This window comes from Thermobia domestica, chromosome 16 (assembly GCF_964235325.1).
Source record: "Thermobia domestica chromosome 16, izTheDome1.hap1.1, whole genome shotgun sequence".
Lineage (NCBI taxonomy): Eukaryota > Metazoa > Arthropoda > Insecta > Zygentoma > Lepismatidae > Thermobia > Thermobia domestica.
In genome coordinates, this window is record NC_137469.1 from 177,704,531 (window position 1) to 177,726,687 (window position 22,157).

Genomic DNA, 22,157 nt, shown 5'->3' on the forward strand with positions numbered 1-22,157 from the left:
ATGAGGCACGGATCGCCATTAAGTTCCAACAGGATGCATACCAAGAAGCTTCAGCATTTGAAAAACGAAGTACTGATTTTAAATCCTTTACCACTGAACCACCATACTCCTCAAACCTAAAATGTAATAGGTTTGTACATCATGTAAAGACCCTCGGAGAAATAAAGATACGCCCCCACAAATATACCCTTTCTCGGTAAAAGGACATATGATTAAGACGAAAAAATAATAGTTGATAGAATGACAATGTAAATAAACGTTATATCACAGAGTTATCATGCATCCTGAAATTCATTGAATTTATAAGTAGAAGAACAATACACGTACTAGAAAGAAAAAGATTCATGTTCTTCTAACCTGACATAATTGCTTTAGAAAAATAACAAACATAAAAATAAAAAATACAGGAATGAACAAAGTAGAAGTAAACAGGTGAACTAATGCTCACAGTTTTTGTTTATCACAATTACCTATTAACATGAACTCGGATTGAGGTAGGAACAGATTGCAAAGATGTGATCTGCACAAGAGTAACATTGTATATTTGTTTGGAAATTTTACACTTTAATAAAAGTAAAAGTACTTCACGATTTAGAGTTGAATTAATCCTTGCATAAAAAAAGAATTTCACATATATGGCACTTCGTATTGATTTTAGCGTAGCATATGATATACATTGTTCGAAGCTCTTCATTTCGAAGCAATATAATGCTTTCAAGTGTTCAATGCTCCCTCTATCTCTCTCTCTCTCCATCATCGAGAATCGAACATTTGAAAAAATGAAGTACTGGCTGTAAATCCTCTATCAGTGAGACACCACACTCCTCAAACCTAAAATGTAATAGGTTTGTACATTATGTAAAGACCCTGAACAAATAAAGATACGTTTCACAAATATGACCTTTCTCGATAAGAGGTATCAGCGTATAGAATTAAATGGGATGAAAGCATGAATTTCACAACAAATTTTATCTACAGGGAATTTAAATTCCTTTTCTTTTTATTTTAATATATGTATATATACACAAATATTTACAATTTTCTTTCATTTTTCTTCATTTTGGCTTTTTATGGTAGTCCAAATATCACTTCACCTTTAACCATTTCTTTTCTTTTATCATTTCACTTTGGTTTCGCATACACTTACCCTCTAAGTCTCATTTTACCCCCAAAATCGTTTTATCTACACTTTCTCTTTCTTTTTTTCCTTTTGATAAAGTTCTAATAGCATCACATTGACACAATCATCGTATGTGTGCCATCTTCTTTTTATCAATTTATTGTTTGGACAGACACTAGAAATATAGTACATCTTTTTGTTTCCTCTTCTTCTGATTTTATCTTCACAATACCCTACAATGGTCATTGCAACACTACGGGGGAATGGCATCATCTTTTCTGGAAATAAAGAAATACAAATTTTTATTATCAGAAAATATAAACTAATCTTCAAAAAGTACACTTATCTTATAGCAACATACTATACTTATAAAATTATTTCTTCCCGTAATGAGAAAGAACAAGAACGAGAAATAACAAGTATTCTTGACATTCTTTCATTGTATGTACATTTTCTTATACTCTGTTCAAAATAAGAAACGAATTGACATTTAGACAAAAACTGTTACTCTGTTGCCTCATAATGAGTATATCACTGAATTGTCCTCTTAAAATTATTTTCCATTAGAGAGGGTAAAGTTGTAGAGGATGCCTTAGTGGCCTACTCATGATTGTGACAACAGAATAACAGTTTTTCTCTAAATGTCAATTCGTTTCTTAATTTGAGCATAGTATAGTATAAAAACAACACCTATTCATTAGTTTTCTTTTCTCTTAAGCAAATACCACACGATAACAGTAAATATCACATCTTCATGCAATTTAATTATTAATTCGAAACTCTAGTTTAGTTCTTGAAATACTACAATAATTATGACTCACATAGCACCGATGTTGAACAAAACGTTAAACTATATTTACTTAGCACGAAAAATCAAAATTAACTTTTTTACTTCCATCCTTCCTTCTTTCTTATTTTTAAAAAAGAAATTCGTACAGTTAATACTATAAACTATCATTTTTTACCAACGATATTCCTATACTAACTAATAGTTTTCTCTTTTTTTAAAGCAAATACTATAAACTATCATTTTTTACCAACGATATTCCTATACTAACTAATAGTTTTCTCTTTTTTAAAAGCAAACAACCGTACCGGTGAATATTGCAACTGTATACATTTGACTTATACTTGGAACATCTGAGTTCAATTCCTGATAGTAGCTTATATCATTTCAATTCCCCGTTTGAATCTTGTAAATATAGGTTTACATCTCATACATCTTTGGTATTGAATGTTATTAATATCTTTAACGAACCGCAGTAACCTATTCGTGCAGTTTGAATCTCTAATGATTGTATCTTGCAAGAAAAAAGGTTTTACGAATAATGTATTCTAATGAACAAAACACCGTATCTATAGGTTTTTCTTTATCTTAACTTAAAAATAAAAAGAAGCAAATGTTTCACCTAAAAGAAATAAGTAAATATTAATATTATCATACATATTTTAAAAGACGAAAAGCAGATATGGATCTTTTTTTTTATCTGAAAGAAAGATAAAACTTACCTATTCGTAAAAGAGAGAGAGTTGCGTCACTGCTCTTTGATCAGTGTTTCGTCTTCGATCAGATTTGACCGTAGAAAATGTTGCTTCAGGTAGTTTTCAGCGTCTCTTAAAGACGTATCCTCTTTTTTAAAGTGTACTGTAAAGAAACAAGAATAATCAGTTACTTTACGCGGTGAACATGAACTTGTTTCCTGGAAGAAAAACAAGTAACTATAATTGCAACACTAACAATCTTCATATTTTAAGAAGATATAAAAATCCTAAATAAAACAATACCTATCATTAATTGTCTTTTCTCTTAAGCAAATACCATTTGATACCAGTAAAGATCGCAATTTCAGTCAATATGCAATCTAATTATTCATTCAATAACTCCAGTTTACTTCTTGAAATACTACAATAATTTATGACTCACATAGCTTCGGTGTTGATCAAAACGTTAAACTATATTTTCTTAGCACGAAAAGTCAAAGTTAACTTTTCTTTCCTTCCTTCTTTCTTATTTTTTAGAAAAGAAATTCGTACAGTTAATACTATATATTTTTTACCAATGGTATTTTTTATCAATATTCCTATACTAACCAATAGTTTTCTCTTCTTTAAAGCAAATAACCGTTCCATTGAATATTGCATCTGTATGCATTTGACTTATTCTTGTAACACACGAATTCAATTCCCGGTGGTAACTTATATAATTTCAATACTGCGTTTTGAATTTTGTAAAAAAAAGAAGCAAATGTTTTACCTAAAAGAAATAAGTAATTATTAATATTATCATACATATTCTAAAAGACGAAAAGCAGTTATGGATCTTTTTTTTTATCCGAAAGAAAGCTATAAAACTTATTTATTTGTAAAAGAGAGATAGAGAGAGAGAGATGATCTTTGATCAGTGTTTCGTCTTCGTACCTGTTTGATCGTAGAAAATCTTGATTCAGTGTCTCTTGAAGACGTATCCTCTTTTAAAGTGTACTGTAAAGAAACAAGAATGAATCGTTAATTTACGTGGTGAACATGAATTGTTCCTTGAAAGAAAACAAGTATTTTATTTTAAATAAAAAGTAATTATTTATCTGTTATTGAAAACAGATATTTAAAACTTACCTATTGCTAAAAGATAGATGCGTCACATTCCTTTGAGCAGTTCATATTCTAACAGGTTTAAACGCAAGATAATCCTGTTTTCATTTCTTCTTCATATATATATATATATATATATATATATATATATATATATATATACGCATAATGTTGAGTAAAATACTATATATAGTTGCATATACATGGAAAGGTAAGGGAAATGACTAAGTGCTACCTTTGAAGTACAGTGAAATAATGAAAAGCAAATGAAAAGATAAAAGAGGAAAGCACAAAAGGGTTTTGAAAGTAATTATTTTTAAAAGTACAGAAATCACCTTGCATTTCCTCAGGGTGATAATATTGGCTTCTTGAGGAGTTTTGTAGAGTGCAGCAGCGCTCCTCACCCGCTGCTGAAAATTAATTACTTTCAAAACGAAAGTTTAACATTAAAAATGAATGACACCATTAAAAGATTGAAATCTATTGTACACGCTCATCATCATCATTGTTAAACATCGCAAGTTTACTTTTTTAATGAATGAACTACATACGTGTAAAGATAAATATTAAAAGTGAGAAGTGTTAATGTGATGATCTCACATCAAGTGACGTAATGCTGAACAACAAAAGATAGCATATATGTATAGAAAGAAACACTGACCTATCCTATATACAGAAGGAGTAGCAATGTAATATTCTGTGATATAATACATGATGCATTCTTACATAGCTCTGTACATGTTGACATTAGGTCCGCAATTTGAATTACACTATTAAAGATGTGCCTACACTTATATCCGGCTAATCGTTTCTGTAGCTATATCTGACTACCAAACTTTGAAAAATTGCACAAATCTGAATTTTTTTTCAGACGAACCTTTAATGCGAAAAAAAAGTTGCATCACATAATGGTCAACAAGATTTGATAAGTGATGACACTACGGATAAAAAATATCTATATCCTCCTAACTCTAACATTTCCTTAAGGTCAATGCTAGCAGGGTAATGTAAATCAAAAACCATTGCTGATAACGGGGTTGCGTGTACAAATTTCTAATTTCGATATCGTTTTTTCTAAATATAATGGTACATACTCTTTAAAGGAACATAAGATACCATAATTCCCTTGGTAATACTTAGATTGTGTAAACAAAGTAGCTGGAATTCCATCCGTTTGTAGTTTAGAAAAATGAACTGAATAGTTATGTACGAAGAACTTCATTTCAAATTCTATTTTAAAACAAACAAGAAAAACGTAATTCAAATGATAATACGTATAAGAATTTAAATAATCACTATCTATAGCAATTAGATACCACTTTAGAGTTGATTAAATTCCCCATTCATTATCAATTCTTTGAAAAACTTAGTCTAGAAGGCCTAGGTTTGATTATATAAGACATAAATCTACAAATCAACGTGGAATACGTACTACATTATCTATCATCGATAGTCGAAAAGCACTGAAATAATAATCAAAATCACTACTATTAAACTATATAAATACTATACTTATAAAATGATTTCTTCCCGTAATGTTAAAGAGCAAGAAATAAAGCCCTACATATACTAGCAGTAATAGTAACTAAATAACTAGCTACCGAATATATAATACAATGCTAATCACTATATTCGGGTAAATATTACATTTAAAATTCATTCTATTCTACAATAATCAGAATATCTCGATGCTATACGAAACATGAATCTACAGATTAACTTGTAATCCAAACATTCATTATCAATTTCTTTGAAAAACTTAGTCTAGAAGGACTAGGTTTGATTATATAAGACGTAAATCTACAGCCTAACGTGGAATTCAATCTACATTAACTATCATCAAGAGTCGAACTCAGGTTTCCCATAATATAGACACGCACATCCACGAAAAACAATGAAATAATTAATTCCAATACTAATACTATCTACGTTACGAAAATATCACTTAAATAAGCACTGAAATAATAATCAAAAATCACTACTATTAAACTATATAAATACTATACTTATAAAATGAATTCTTTCCGTAATTTTAAAGAGCAAGAAATAAAGTCCTACATATACTAACAGTAATAGTAATTAAATAACTAGCTATGGAATATATAATACAATGCTTAATTAAATAACTAGCTATGGAATATATAATACAATGCTAAACACTATAATCAGGTCAATATTACATTTAAAATTCATTCTATTCTACAAGAATCAGAATATCTCGAGGCTATACGAAACATGAATCTACAGATTAAATTGGAATCAATCAAGAGTCGAACTCAAGTTTCCTACACAGAAAATACGTGCTCTAAGTGATTTGACGCGAATATGTATTGTTTTCAGCAAGTAGTGTCAAAGAACAAGAAAATAAATTCCTACATATAATAACGTAATAGTAAACTAAATAATAAACCTGTATAACTCAATGCTAAACACTATATCCAAGGAAATATTATATTAAATTGCATTCTATTCTAAAAGAATCAGAATATCTCCGACGATATATCAGACAAAAATCTGAGCCATATAATCTTTCTGTACAAACGAAAAAGAAAGAATTCTATAATTGACAAATTTTCTTTTTCGCATTACTAATTTCAATATCGTTTTTTCTGAATATAATGTTACACACTCTTTAAAGTAACATAAGACTCCATAAATCCCTTGGTAATACTTAGATTTTGTAAACAAAGTAGCTGGAATTCCATCCATTTGTAGTTTAGGAAAATGAACTGAACAGTTATGTATGAGGAACTTCATTTCAAATTCTATTTTAAGACAAACAAGAAAAACGTAATTCAAATGATAATACGTATAAGAATTTAAATAATCACTATTTTTAGCAATTAAGTATCACATTAGAGGTAAATAAATTCCCCATTCATTATCAATTCTTTGAAAAACTTAGTCTAGAAGGATTAGATTTGATTTGATTATATAAGACGTAAATCTACAGCCTAACGTGGAATTCGATCTACACTAATTATCATCAAGAGTCGAACTCAGGTTTCCCATAATATAGACACGTACATCCACGAAAAACAATGAAATAATTAATTCCAATACTAATACTATCTACGTTACGAAAATATCGCTTAAATAAGCACTGAAATAATAATCAAAAATCACTACTATTAAACTATATAAATACTATACTTATAAAATGAATTCTTTCCGTAATTTTAAAGAGCAAGAAATAAAGTCCTACATATACTAACAGTAATAGTAATTAAATAACTAGCTATGGAATATATAATACAATGCTTAATTAAATAACTAGCTATGGAATATATAATACAATGCTAAACACTATAATCAGGTCAATATTACATTTAAAATTCATTCTATTCTACAAGAATCAGAATATCTCGAGGCTATACGAAACATGAATCTACAGATTAAATTGGAATCAATCAAGAGTCGAACTCAAGTTTCCTACACAGAAAATACGTGCTCTAAGTGATTTGACGCGAATATGTATTGTTTTCAGCAAGTAGTGTCAAAGAACAAGAAAATAAATTCCTACATATAATAACGTAAAAGTAAACTAAATAATAAACCTGAATAACTCAATGCTAAACACTATATCCATGGAAATATTATATTAAATTGCATTCTATTCTAAAAGAATCAGAATATCTCCGACGATATATCAGACAAAAATCTGAGTCATATAATCTTTCTGTACAAACGAAAAAGAAAGTATTCTATAGTTGACAAATTTTCTTTTTCGCATTAACTTGGGAACAAATGAATTAATCTGTTTTTCTTGTCACGTTATCTTTGGAATAGTCATAATTTGATAGCTTGTCAAATTGGTACTGTAATAGGAAAAGAAATTTTCTCAACTGAAGAATACTTTTTCTTAGCTGTCCGTACGTTAAGTGATTACCCGTGAAGATGTATTGCTTTTAAGACAAACAAGAAAAGGTAATTCAGATGACAAATTACATTAGCCATGTGTTACGTTTTTTGAACAAATCTGCGAAAGCGGATAGGTCTATCAGTGTAGTATTCTGTGATATAATGCATGATGCATTCTTACACATTTCTTCACATGTTGACAATAGGTCCGCAATTTGAATTACACTATTAAAGATGCACCTACACTTATATCTGGCTAATCGTTCCTGTAGCTGTATCTGATTACCCACACCTTGATAAATTGCACAAATCTGAAATTTTTCAGATGAACCTTTAATGCGAAAAAAAGTTGCATCACGTAATGGCCAGCAAGTTTTGATAAGTGATGACACTACGGATAAAAAATATCTATGTCCTCCTAACTCTAGCATTTCCTGAAAGTCAATGCTAGCAGGGGTAATATAAATCAAAAACCATCGCTGATAACGGGATTGCGTGTACAAATTTCTAATTTCAATATCTTTCTTTTCTGAATATGATGGTACATACTCTTTAAAGGAACATAAGACACCATAATTCCCTTGGTAATACTTAGATTGTGTAAACAAAGTAGCTGGAGTTCCATCAGCCTGAAGTATAGGAAAATGAACTGAATGGTTATGTAATAGGGACTCCATTTCAAATTATATTTTAAAGACAGACAAGAAAAGTTAATTCAAATGAGGAATTACAACGTGAAATGCTAATACGTATAATAATTCAAATAATCACTATCTATAGAAATTAGGTAGCACCTTAGAGATGATTAAAAGAGAAAGAAAGAGAGAATAGCAACTATGTTTTATCTTACTAAAACGTAGAGTTTCAGTATGCTGACAATCTCTTCTAATACACAGATGAGCACAACACAATTCGTAAAGGTCTACTTCACACACTTCACTCTGTTCAATGGTTTTATTCTACATTCGTATGACGTCAAATAAAAACGTCACACGAAATTTAATCATTTCAAATATTACATTTCAATACAACCGTTTCTTCTTTCTTTTTAAAAATAATGATTTAATGTATACTTACACCGCAGCGACATGACGAAGCACTCACCTATCTGAGAAAGGAGCCTTACGAAATTTCACAAGCCCTAATCAGAATTTCATGTCTTTCATCTCTACATTCTTCAGGAAATGTCCTAATCGAAGAACAAATATATTTAATTACATCAACAAGAATAAACTGATACCAACGTGATTAAATGTACTCAGCGAAAATAGAATTTCTCACAAACACACGAACAAAAAATTCATAAATCCCATATATACATTAAAGGTAAACGCAATCGCAAAGCAATACGATCACTTATATCTGAAGTCAAAAATAAAGCAAGTTTATTATGATAACTGTTTTCAAGAAACATATGAGCTTTTCCAAACGAATAAAATCTCCCCACCTCTCCCCTGCTACATTTAATATCCTTATTCAATTTCATTTCCTTATTCACACACATTATTTGATAGATGTATCAAAATATCATCTTTAGTAAATCTTATCTATTAACAGACTTATTTTTCATTACACAAACTCAGCGTTTTCGCATTCAGATTACACTATCTTCAGTCGCACGTGAGTATGTTCGTATGTGAAGCCGACAACAAACATACATGTAATCTCAAATGCTGTATACGTTTGAAAATACGATATTCACGATTCATGCAATGCGATATTCCCCTGAGCAACTAAGGTCTATTCGATCAAAGAACAGTCTGCAAACAAATTCTATTCCCATGAACACTTACAAGTGAATTCGTGAGAATCCCAAGACCAAATTAGATAACGTAAATAGTTCATAACCTACAGACATTTCGTGGGGGCGTAATCTTTTGTGCTATGGGAATGTTATAGCGCAATATCTCATCACGGCTTCAACTTAAGTGATTTTAATTACTTGTCATGTGAATATCCATATAATACTTTTCACATGCAATACAATCAACCCTGATGATTTGAGCATACACATTTTCTCATCCTACGTTTTTAAAACATTATGATATGCTATGAGAAGTGCTTCCGCTACCAATACGTTTTAAAAACATCCATGAACCACAACAATCGTCTTATCAACTCAATTTCCTGAGAAGGTTCCAGACGAAAATTTTCCAGCCGTTTCGTGAGAATAAGATCAGGTCACACTCCTCAAAACTCTTCGCAGAAAACCTGGGAACTTCTATTCTTAGCATTACAAGATGGATCTGGGGGCTGAGGTGGGGAATCTAGCTACCCAATACAAGACGACTAGAAAAAAATACGATAAGTTTTTTTAAAAAAATAAAATCTAATCTATATGCGAGGCACTGACATTCAGTGAAAGAGTGTTCACCTCACGGTGGATTACTCCATGAAATTCTTTTTTTCATGCGAGGATTAATTCAACTCTAAATCGTGAAGTCTCGCGTTCGATTCCGATGAGAGAACTTTCAAAATAAAAGCATATTTAGGGTTCTGATTTGATTCTTAGTGAAAGAGCATTAAATATTTCTATTTCGTTCCTTTCCGTGAAGTACTGGTCTCGCGTTCGATTCCGATGAGAGAACTTTCAAAATAAAAGCATATATTAGGGTTCTGGTTCGATTCTTAGTGAAAGAGCATTAAATATTTCTATTTCGTTCCTTTCTGTCGTGAAACGATGTGCTATATACGTGAAATTCTTTTTTTTTTTTTTTCATGCAAGGATTAATTCAACTCAATGGTCGTGAAGTACAGGTCTTGCGTTTGATTCTCAGGTCTTGCGTTTGATTCCCGTGTCCTGCTGGTTCGATCCTCGTTGAGAAAACATTACACATTTTAAGACATGAAAGTCATTCGATCCTTTCTGTCGTGAAAACGAAGTGAAATTCTTTTTTTTCATGCAAGGACTAGTTCAACTTTAAAATCATGAAGTACCAAATTCGATCCCAGCTCCCTACCAAAGTAGAATTTTGTGTAAAGTCTTTATTTCATAAGTTAGCGAAGCTACAATCAAGATTAGTTGTCTGCTTCACTTTCACTCCCAAAATAATAATAATAATAATATGATGCTGTATTTTTTAAATTTTATTTTTATGGTTGTTATTTATGTTTTAATACCACTTTGGTCCGGGTTCGATTCTCGATGATAGAGAGAGAAAGGGATCATTGAACACTTGAAAACATTATAGTGCTTCGAAATGAAGAGCTTCGAACAATGTGCATATCATATGCTACGCTAAAATCAATACATGAAATTCTTTTTTTTTTTATGCAAGAATTAATTCAACTCTAAATCGTGAAGTACTGGTCTTGCGTTCAATTTCAATGAGAGAGCTTTCAAAATGAAAACATATTTAGTGTACAGGTTCGATTCTCGATGAGAAAGCATTGAATATTTTAAGACATTAAGTATGCTCTTCGCTATTCAATACATAACGAAAAGACGAAAATCAATCAATCAATTGGGAAGCTTCGAACTTGATATTCAATCAATTGGAAAGCTTCGAACGTGATAGACGTCCAAGAGTATGAGCATAGTAACAACGTTCGCTTGCGTTCTTCGCAGGAGGGAGTGAAGTGGATGTGCTTTGGTGGGGGTTCAAATCCATAACGAAAAGACAAAAATCAATCAATCAATCAATTGGGAAGCTTCCATCATGATAACTAATAGAACTCTCATCCATCCAAGAGCATTTAGCTATTCAATACATAGCGAAAAGCAAAAATCAATCAATCAACCAATTGGGAAGCTTCGCCGTCCAAGAGTATGAGCATAGTAACAACGTTCCCTTACGTTCTTCGCAGGAGGAAGTGGAGGGGTTTGGGATTCAAATTCATAACGAAAAACCAATCAATCAATCCATTGGGAAGCTTCGATCATGATAACTAATAGGACTCTGACCCGGCCAACAGTATGAGCATCCAAGACTATGAAGGCCAAGAGCATCTAGCTATTCAATACATAACGAAAAGCAAAAATCAATCAATCAATCATGAAGCTTCGATCATGATAACTGATAGGACTATGATCCCTCCAAGAGTATGACCACCCAAGACGATAAAGCCATCCAAGACTATCACCATAACAACAAACTGTTCTCATACACGTTCAGATAAACCAAAATTTTCCCACGCACTTCTCTGGTAGCCGTAAAAGGCTATGACCATAGCAACTAAAGGCTTGTCGAAACTTGCCTCCCAATTCCAGGAAATGATACCGAATTCTAAGAACGGGAGGGATCAAATTTCAGCCATAGTGGGGTACATCTACTGATGCCTAGGCTGATACTACAAATAGATGAAATGCGCATTTACTGAAAAGATGGGTTCTACTGACATTGAGTAGTCTATATACTCTTTGTGTTCTAGGGCCTAGGGGAGAGGAGGAGATAAGATTTCACATCAGGTTACGTCACGCATAGTCACACACCTTCATTTTCATTAAAAATGGAAAAACCAAGAGAAACCAATTTCATCTCAGCTTCCTTTGTGGCAGTCGGACACAAATCATCACAATCCCACTTATCTGCAAAAATCACTTTTCAAATCGGATTATTGCGAGAGCCTCCAGTTCCAATGTTGGGAGGACATGTCTCCTCATTTCCCCGGAATTTGTGCCCGTACCTACAGCTGAGACAACTTTCCAGCATGAGGAGAGGGGCATATCCTCCTCTGGCATTCTGTGCCCAAGTAGCGGAAGTGGAATTAATACATATTGATGAGACTACTAAACGCACTACAGCACGAAGTTCAGTTTGAAATACTGCAGAATACGATTCGTTTTAAAAGAAATGGAAAGGCCAAGAGAAATCAATTTCATCTCACATTCCTTTGTGGCAGTCGGTCACAAATTATCACACTTACCCCAGAAAGCACTTTTTAAGTCAGATTATTGGGGGGACAGTCCCCGCAGGTCCAAGATTGGCGGGACGTGTCCCCATCGACCCCCCAGGATTTGCGCCAGTGTGTAATATGTGTGTCAGAAAGCTAATTTAAACATGATAAAATTTATTTTGAACAGCTTAGCAAACCATATAATGCAACACGTAAGGATTGAAATCTTAAAGTCAAAAAGAAAAGTACAGGTGGATGATGTATTACATTGATAAAAAATATTTGCGTACAATGTAATAGAAGCACCATTTCCAAACCTACACGACATTGTTGTTTAATTAATAATATCTAACAATACCCCAATAGTATTAAGGCTACGTTTTCTCTTATCTGATCTACAGCCCAACACTTTTATGAATTTTTGTAATTCGCTAAATAAGTTGTTAAATTAGAAGAATTTGAAAATATTACTTCTCGGTTATTTCAATTCTGTAGGTATTAATTGGTTTAACGAAATGGCATAAACTAACCACTTTTATCAGAAGATAAAAGCTGAAAAAAAGATTAGTTAGTTTCAATATTTAGCATAAAACAGTACCAGTCTTGGAAAGTAACGTAACACAAGTAATGAGTTACTTGTAACGCGTTACTTTTTAATTAACGTTTCTTAGTAACCATTATATTTTTTTCCAAAGCAACTGTAACGGTAACGCGTTACAAATTTTTAAGTAACGTACCTAGTTTGCGTTACTTTTTTCGCGTTACATTTCGGATGAGTAACTGCAATGTATGTATTTTTTTTCGGAAGGAAATTTTTGTTTCCTGTAAGTGAATTTCCCAGAAAGGAACAATGGCGCATGAACTACGCATGTTGGTGACCGATAGTGGAAGATTTTGACATAGATGAGTTCCAAATCAATATATTCAGTGAATGAAATACGAGTGCAATCGTACCGGTAGTCTATTTTACTTTGATTGGTGTTGTTTTATAAAGATGAAGAACGAAAATATTTTACCGTTCAAACATTTGAAAGAATATTTTTTCTTAAAACCTGAGGATGATGGAGGATAGTATTCGCGGTGGCTCAGTGGTAGAGCGTTCACCTTCGGTGCTTGGGGACCCAAGTTCGATCCCAGCTCGCGACGTGTGGACTTTGTGGTGTACAAACACCGTGCTCGTGGGTTTTCTCGGGTTCCTTCCGTTTCCTCCCACTTTCTCCATCTACCATTTCATTCATTCCTCATCATCACCGTCTTCTTTATCCTAACCGGCATAACCGTGGGACGTACAACTTAAAGATTTCCTTTCATTTTTTCTAAAGCAACAGGCTGCTGATTAATTTTACGCATCCCGATATAATTCCAAAAACATTGTGATTGGCGGTTATTATGATAAGATATAAGAATATGTTGAACATGCTACTCTCAGAATATTTGATATTCAAATAATCAATTATTTGGGTGTTTTAGCTTGTACTAAAAATTAAATTATGTACTGCAATTTTGAAATCAAGCTTTACCACTTGAAGAAACACGGAATAGGAGGATTACTGTGTGATGCCAATATAAGATGTAGTCGGGGAGCGTTTTGGTTTGGTTAGTCAGGGAGGAGAGCGCTAAGAAGAGTTCTTGCCCCAGGCGACAACTAGCCTAGTTTGGGACGCTGCCCCCAAAGCTGAATTTAAATTCAAATTGAAAGTCAAATGCCTTTATTAAAGTGGGCGAGATACTGCTAACAGCAAGGCATGGACTAATCGTAAGTACAAATAAGCACATCAAATCTGAAATAAACATTCTTACCCAGCAAAAAGTGAGGTGTGGAAACAACGCAAAATGACTACCACTTTAGCGTGTTACTTCTGTGTCAATTCAACATAAACCACATCGCCTTCAGAGCATATCAGAAATAATTCGTTACTGACTATGAGTATTTCCTTTTTTTTTATTGTTTTGTATGAGCAAAGCTTTGCGAAATATAATTCGCATTTACAGCAAGTAACAAATAACATTCTATGTTTTCTGCGATGGGTCACAATGGTATTGTTGTAAACCTGTGAATCATCTGACAACATTTACACAGCAGTGCTTCCATCTATTTTCTTTATCTGTTATTCTCGTGTCTTAGCAAGTATGAATAGAAGATGGCAGAACTGTTGCTTATGTAACAGTTGTCAGACGATTCACAGGATTCCATCAATATTATTGTGACCGATTACAGAAAACATAGAACATTATTCGTTACTTGGCATAAGTGCCAAACATATTTCGCAAAGCTTTGCTTATATTAAACGATAAATACCAATGCACATTCTCTCAGGTAGTAACGAGTTATATCTGATATGCTCGGAAAGCGATGTTCTTGGTGCTTACTTAGCAGCTTGACGTACCATACGTCACAAGCTGATTTTTGAACCAAGCATAGCCTAGCTGGGAAGTGTTAACGTGCCTTCTATGACATTGTGTTGCATACGCACAATCGAGACCAGCACGCATACGCTCTCACTCGGATTGAGAGTGCTTCTCAGTACTGGAGGGTGAAACTTATTTATCTTCTGTGTTACCAGGATAAATCGATCATAGTTTGAGTTTCCAATCGTGATTTAAGCCACTCGATTGCCTATTATTGCAATTCTTTGGGATATTACTGGTCCGAGAGATCATGCATCGCTTGCCTCCGGTAGTTAAGGGCCCAGACCCGCCACCTCCGGGGGATAAGGGGAGGGATCCCCGTCAACAGCGCCGTAGTAGACAGCTTTCTGAAAGCACTATCGGTTCCGTTGAAAAGCGCTCTCGCTCTAAATCACCGCACTATGTTGCTCTTTCTACCAACATTGAGGAACCTATGCAATGTTCGTCTAATGCAACCTCTGAAAACAATTCAGGAACTAAAAACCTAATTCCTCCACGTTTACCCGTTTATTCATTTCTATTCACGGATTTCGATCTCAAATACAATAATTCTCGGCTTATTTTCAACCAAATAGTTAAGTACCTTCCAAGAGCTAGCGTCAAGCAAATAGTCTTCACCAAGAATGGTGTCATTATCCGATCAGAGGATGGGAACTTTGGAACTACATTACGAAACAAGGCTAGCTATGAAATCTTTGGAAAAAATGCCAAGCTGAAACAGCTTACCAGTAAAATTAAGCAAACACCTCCGCCACCAAAGACTCCAATGTTATCTGTTGTTATCCGTGGTGTTCTACCGGAAATCACTGATGCAGAAGTACTGGAAGAGCTTACAGCTGAAGGCATTCCTGTCGACAAATGCATTCTCATCAGAAATCAAACGGGACCTACATACATGGTTCGTGTGCTAACCTCCAACAAATCGTCTACTGATACCCTCCTTCAAGAGGGAGCGTACATCTTTAAGAAAAGGCACAGAGTCGAACCGTCACGTACTAATTCACCCTTGCCTATTCGATACTAACGATGTCAGACTTACAACTCGCACGTGACAGCAAAATGTCCTAACATCCCTAAGTGTGGTTACTGTGCTGTACACGAGACTAAAGACTGTCCAAATCACCAAAAGCCTGCTCACTGCTCTGTATGTCCTGGGTCACACCCTACATACAGCTACAAATGTAAAGCTAAGCCAGCCCCACCAGCAGATCGTCCTGAACTCACAGTGCCATTGCGTACAACTGATCCACCAGTTCAAGCCGACCAATCAATCACTTCCGGTCTTACAGTTGAAAGTTTTCTTCGATATTTCACGCTTGTTCTACAAAATATTTTTCCTTTTCAAAGACAGTTCATTCTTGAACATGTCATTGCTGCCGCCACGAGCATTTTCCATATCAATCTGTATGCCACATATTCAGGGAATTATGTACACTTTCACATATCTCCGAGAGAAACTGCTGTCTAAGTCACTAGCTTACTACATTATCATGGGTTTGGCCTTCTTATTTATGAACATACGGTCATTGCCGCAACATAAAGCTCTTTTTGAACACCTGCTCTTAGAAGAAAATATTGATGTTTTCGCTTTGAATGAAACTGCTTTAAAATCAACAATGCCATCACGATTTCCACGGTATCAACTCATGCGCTATGACTTTTCACAAGATAATGTACGAGCGCAAGGTGGAGTGGCAATTGGCATAAATAATAAATTATCTTATCGACAGCATCAGACTCGGCTTCCCTACCGACTTCCTGAAAATCTTACAGCAACTATCTATCTACCTAACATAGCAATTACGATAGCAATAATATATGTACGTCCCGGACACGTGATATCACTCGAGTATTTTACACATTTGTTTCAAACATACAAGCATCTTCTGATACTGGCAGTCATCAATATCCATAGCCGTTCCGAGAGGGAAAAGACTCAGTTTGCAGACCATATAGCACTTTCCTTACATGGTCACATATATCCCCTTTCGAAGCACACCAGACCAAGTAGCCAAACTACACCGGATGTTGTTCTTTCTACCACTTCACTCATAGACAGGTGTCATATCGAAGTCTTGGATTGCATAGGTAGCGACCATTTACCGGTGAAAATCACGATCAACGATGTACGTAAAAATGTTTCTCAGACAGCAGCCGAACATACCATATATTTGTATGACAAAACTAACTGGCATAAATATCGCTCCTATATTGACGCTGCATTAGAAACTGTACTACCACCGGATACAGAGGAGAATTTAAACACAACCTTAAGCACACTCACGCAGGTCACTGCTACTAGCGCACACGACAACATTCCCACTTATCACGGTAAAATATATCAGCCTGTTTTGCCTCCGCAATATTTGCACTTAGTAAGAAAATCTCGGCATTATTATAGACAATATGAGCGCACTCATAATCCTGAATATCTAACACAGGCACGTAGATGGCAAAGAACTGTGCACAATTATATTGTCGCCCATAAACGCTTGACGTGACACAAAACATGCAGTCAGTTGAAGGAAGAAACTCATCCCACACGATATTGGAAAAAGTTTCATCAGTTGACCGGACAGCAGACAACAACAAGATATCCACTGTTCCGAAACAATGATCCTTTGCATTCAGATCAGGATAAAGCCGACGCATTTGCCTCTCATTTACAAACTGTGTTCACTCAGCCCGTTGGTCAACATGACGATAGTCCCAGATTCTCAGAAACTACCATCGCTCGCCTATTACAGCCATCAACTACTCACACCTTAGATGAGGATCAACCGTTAACATTTTCTATCACCCATGACGAAATACAGACGAGTATCAAAGGAAAACGCAACACAGCGCCTGGTTTTGATAAAATATCCTACCGACTTATCAAAGAATGCTCAGTAAAGTTTTTTATTCTTCTCGCAGCTATTTATACTTTTATTCTCCGTACGGGATATTACCCAGTTGAATGGAAAGTCTCTAAAGTTTGTATGTTTCTAAAACCGAACAAGCCGCCACATTCTGTCAGTTCGTATAGGCCAATACAACTGACTGCGACACTGGGGAAAGTATTGGAAAAAATTCTTGTAAAATGCTTACATCAATATCTGCATGATCGTCAACTCCTTCCAATTTTCCAGACCGGTTTTCGACCATCATACAGTATTAATGACCAGTTGCTTCGTTTGACGACCACTCTCGTTAACCAATATAATAGATCGCTCCCATCTTGTTTAATTTTAATGGATCTAGAGAAGGCATTCGATCGAATTTGGCATTACGGTCTATTTTACAAATTGCTTAAATTTGGACTACCACTGACATATGTTAGAGTAATTTTCTCATTCATACTGAATCGAATCGCATATGTATGTATCAACAATACCATCTCCCATCCCATCTTTCCATACACAGGAGTACCTCAAGGGTCCAGCTTGTCTCCTCTTCTATACATTTTGTACGCATCAGACGTACCAGTACCTGCTCCTCCAACTTATTTATTCCAATATGCTGATGATACTGCCTTCCTAACTCTTGGAAGAACTATACAACACATTAATAGAAGCTTACAACTCACAGTTAATCAATTTCTTGCGTGGTGTACGAAATGGAAACTTACTGTAAACGAGGAGAAAATTCAAACACTTTTCATCATACCACCTAAATGCCGCAGTAAAAAGTTCACCGCAACCCTAACCTGCTAGATATCACTGTTGGAACACACCGATTAAAACCGACTAACTCAGTGACATATTTAGGAATAACATACGATAACAAACTACAATGGACTGCCCATTTCCAGAAACTTGTGCTTAAAGCAAAAAACAGACTACAATTGCTTCGCAGGCTCGTAGGACAGCATTGGGGGCTAAATTCAAGGCTGCTTAATAACACTTATAAAGCGCTCATGCGTAGCATACTTACATTCGGACATATTGCTTGGTCCCCAGCACAGTCTAGATTCTACAATAGGCTCGAAATTATGGAGCGCCATGCAGTGCGCTTAGCATACCGTATCAAATTACCATATCCTAACCGAGAACTATACAATCGAATAGACTTTCCACCACTTGTAGAACATATCTCACTCTTACGTAAACGATACATAGCCAAATGCCTAGAATCTCATAAAGATATTTTTCTGGACACAATATTCATAGACTCAGAGCAGGATTCCACTTTCAAATATTGTCATACACCGTTAAGTATATTGATCACACTTCACGTAAACAACCTTCCTATGGATCACTTTCATCGCAGATTCTTTCAACGTCAAATCATTCATCAAGCCATCCCTCATCTTTTTCCATAGCTGCACAGTTCTTCCTCAACAATAATCTGGGCTCCCCATCTCTACATCAGTCTTGAGCCGCCCCAAGACAGAAGCTTAACATGCATTCGTTTATATTAACCATTTCATTGTGTTGTGGCGTATAATGCTCTTTCATCTCATCAATCATGCTAATATATTTATAAAAATTCTAATTATATTCAACATATAATATTATATATCCTTTCAGTTTATCTTTTCATTATTTTTCTCGCTTATTCCTTGTTTATAACTTTTTCATATTATATCTTTCGCAATGCTCAGTATCTTAATGTTTATTATATGTGTTCATGCATATTGTTCTATTAAGCACTTTTGGTAGTACTTGTTTCTTTTCGCACGTATAGTTTTCATTATATCACATTGTACAACTAATATTATTTATGTTTGCACTTGTTTACAGCACATCACATGCCGAGAGAGAGGGCGTAACCAGCGGCGTAGCGAGCATTACAAGATTGGGGGGGGGGATGAAACTTGAAATTGCCAAGTCTTGATTTTAAAAATGCCAAGTTTGATAAATATATATATATATATATATATATATATATATATATATATATATATATATATATATATATATATATATCAAGTGTTTCGAAAATCTTAGTCTCACTTTTACCAACCCTGCGGAAAACTTCACAGCAACCTTCTTTTCATATTCGCCCCATTCCATGCCCCATCCGAGATACGAATAAGAACAGCCCCCTGTTCCGAGTAAAATTTCACACCTCAACTCAGAATCACTATCATCTCCCACGATGCACAACTGTTAATTTGACAACTTATGGCTAGTTTTGATAGTCTGCGCCAGTCAGTCCTCACCAGAAATGCGGAGAGTATTTTTCTCTTCTGTCCTCCAGTCTCCTCCCACTTCGATTTCATAATTTCGCACTCTGATGAAAATTATTAAATACCGTCAAGAAAAATACTAATATATAACCTCCCTTTTAGGCGCCCCTCCAACCACAAGCCCGGGGCACGTGCCTCGCTTCCTCCCCCATGAGCTACATAAGTAACATACAATGATTACGTAATGCTTTGGCTTATAAATACTATAAAGAAAGGAAGAATTGCAATTTTTGTTTTACTTTCCGAAAGAACCAACTACGTGATTAAAAATAAAGTAGGAAAGGCAACACATTTATATGAAAATGAAGTGAAACACACACCGGTCTATGCTTTCACCCAGCAGACGTATTGTTTGGCCCCCCAAAATGTGACTTTTGGAATCATGCACTTAGGTTCATAGCGGAAGAGACAGAACGACTTGACTCATCCATTGTAGCTTTCGTCCATCGAACATTTCCAGAAACCTACTGTGCCCTCCTGTGCCGTAGCATGGAAAATCAGCAGCCGGAGCGAGAGTATACGACGGCGTCCTCGTACATATGAGTTAGGGCGACAGATCATCCGCAAAGCGCCACCATGGTTGGCGCGAAGCGTAAGAAAATTTTCAAAAATAAACCCTGCTTTTCCTTGATTTTGAACACCTTTTATTACTTTTTTCCTTCCATTTTATATATGTGCACATATATTTTCCTAACATGAGTAACATTATAGGACCATTTCCTAAAGCAGAAAGAGGATTTAAGTACATACTAGTTGTATTCCAAATAATTTTTCCTGTCTCTCTTTTTCTTTCGTTCTCTTTTTTCATTTTTCTCACCAATTTTGCGCCCCCTTTCTTCGGAGCCCGGAGCTATCGCCCCCCGTTATGCAAGGCACTGATGATAGCATTCCCAAAACACACTTTTGTTCAGTTCTCCCTACTCGAAAAGCCCTGTAAATAGAAAGTCTTACTGCAAAACAGAACTGAAATAAGCTATTCTTGTCCTCTATATTAATATGATCACCTTTTGTTTCAAAGCGAAAGGTTTATTCACACACAAAGCATACACGGTTACACAATACAAAGTATATTCACTCTCGTCACTCTCATATCTACTTCCCTTTGACACTTTACTATTAGAAAAAAACTCTTAAATTTGTCAAATTCACATACTATACATAGTAAAAGGTTTATACTAATAAACCTGCCATGTTTTCTTCATGCGAATACGGGACATCTTAGATCCCCTTCCCCCCAAAAACTTCCCAACAAAATCCAATAAACTGTACCTCTGGTTATGAATAACAGTATAATAGGCCGCGATGGCTCAGTGGTATAGCGTTCATTTCTCGTGCATGGGGTCCTTGATTCGATCCCAGCTCTCTTCCAGTGAGCTTTGTAGTGGAAAAACACCGTGTGCGTCTCGGGGTTCTCCCGTTTCCTCCCACTTTCTTCATTTCATTCATTTCTCATCATCACCATCTCCTTTAGCCTAGCCGACATTTATTTTTTTCAACAATATAATAGGCGGAAGTTCCCTAAGCTGCAGCTACTTTTCTCGTCGTTCCCTGCAATTAACTTTACGGACTGAAGATGTTTACAATCCAACTACAATAAAAAAAATGCCTTAAAAACTTAAGATAATGTCTTATAAAAATGCTTTACAGAAAAACAATATGCAAATGATTAAAATCGGTGATACAATCTACATTCAATATTCTTCGCGCGTTTTGAAATATTTATTTACATGGTAGTATTTGCCAAAATTACGTTTGTCAGTTTAATCTGATGGAAAGCTGATTTTTCTCCTTGTGGAGTGTATAATTGTCAGGACCAGATTTACATATTTCTAAGCCCTGGACCAAGCACAATTCTGTGCCCATAACATCTCAAAAATATTATAATTCTTGTTACTTTATTTAATGTCTCTCTGAAGAAAAAGTCACTCATCTTTTCTGTGCTTGTACATGTAGAAACACTCAAAACCATCTTACCTTTTTTTGTTTTTTTTTTATGTTGGAGAGTGTCCGAGTTTCCACCAGGTACAATGGAAAAAGCATTGTTGCAAATTTCTCTCGCTATCAAGTCGGACAGGGTGTTGTGATAACTTGATCAAAACTGTTAGATGATACACTTTATCGTTCATTCACATTATCCTAGCCACTTTTCGAATAACTAACTTTTCGAAT

At 34.8% G+C, this 22,157-nt stretch overlaps 1 protein-coding gene and 1 long non-coding RNA gene across 2 annotated transcripts in view; both read right to left on the bottom strand.

The window, feature by feature from the left end:
• The window catches only part of LOC145672844 (uncharacterized), a 174,542-nt gene that overhangs the window by 144,375 nt on the left and 8,010 nt on the right, over positions 1–22,157 (bottom strand). The gene's annotated exons all lie outside the window — the stretch shown is intronic.
• On the bottom strand, positions 943–5,438 carry LOC145673516 (uncharacterized). Its single transcript, XR_014128779.1, has 3 exons — positions 3,539–5,438; positions 2,630–2,765; positions 943–1,398 (listed from the first exon to the last, which is right to left on the bottom strand). It is a non-coding gene; the product is annotated as an uncharacterized LOC145673516 (long non-coding RNA).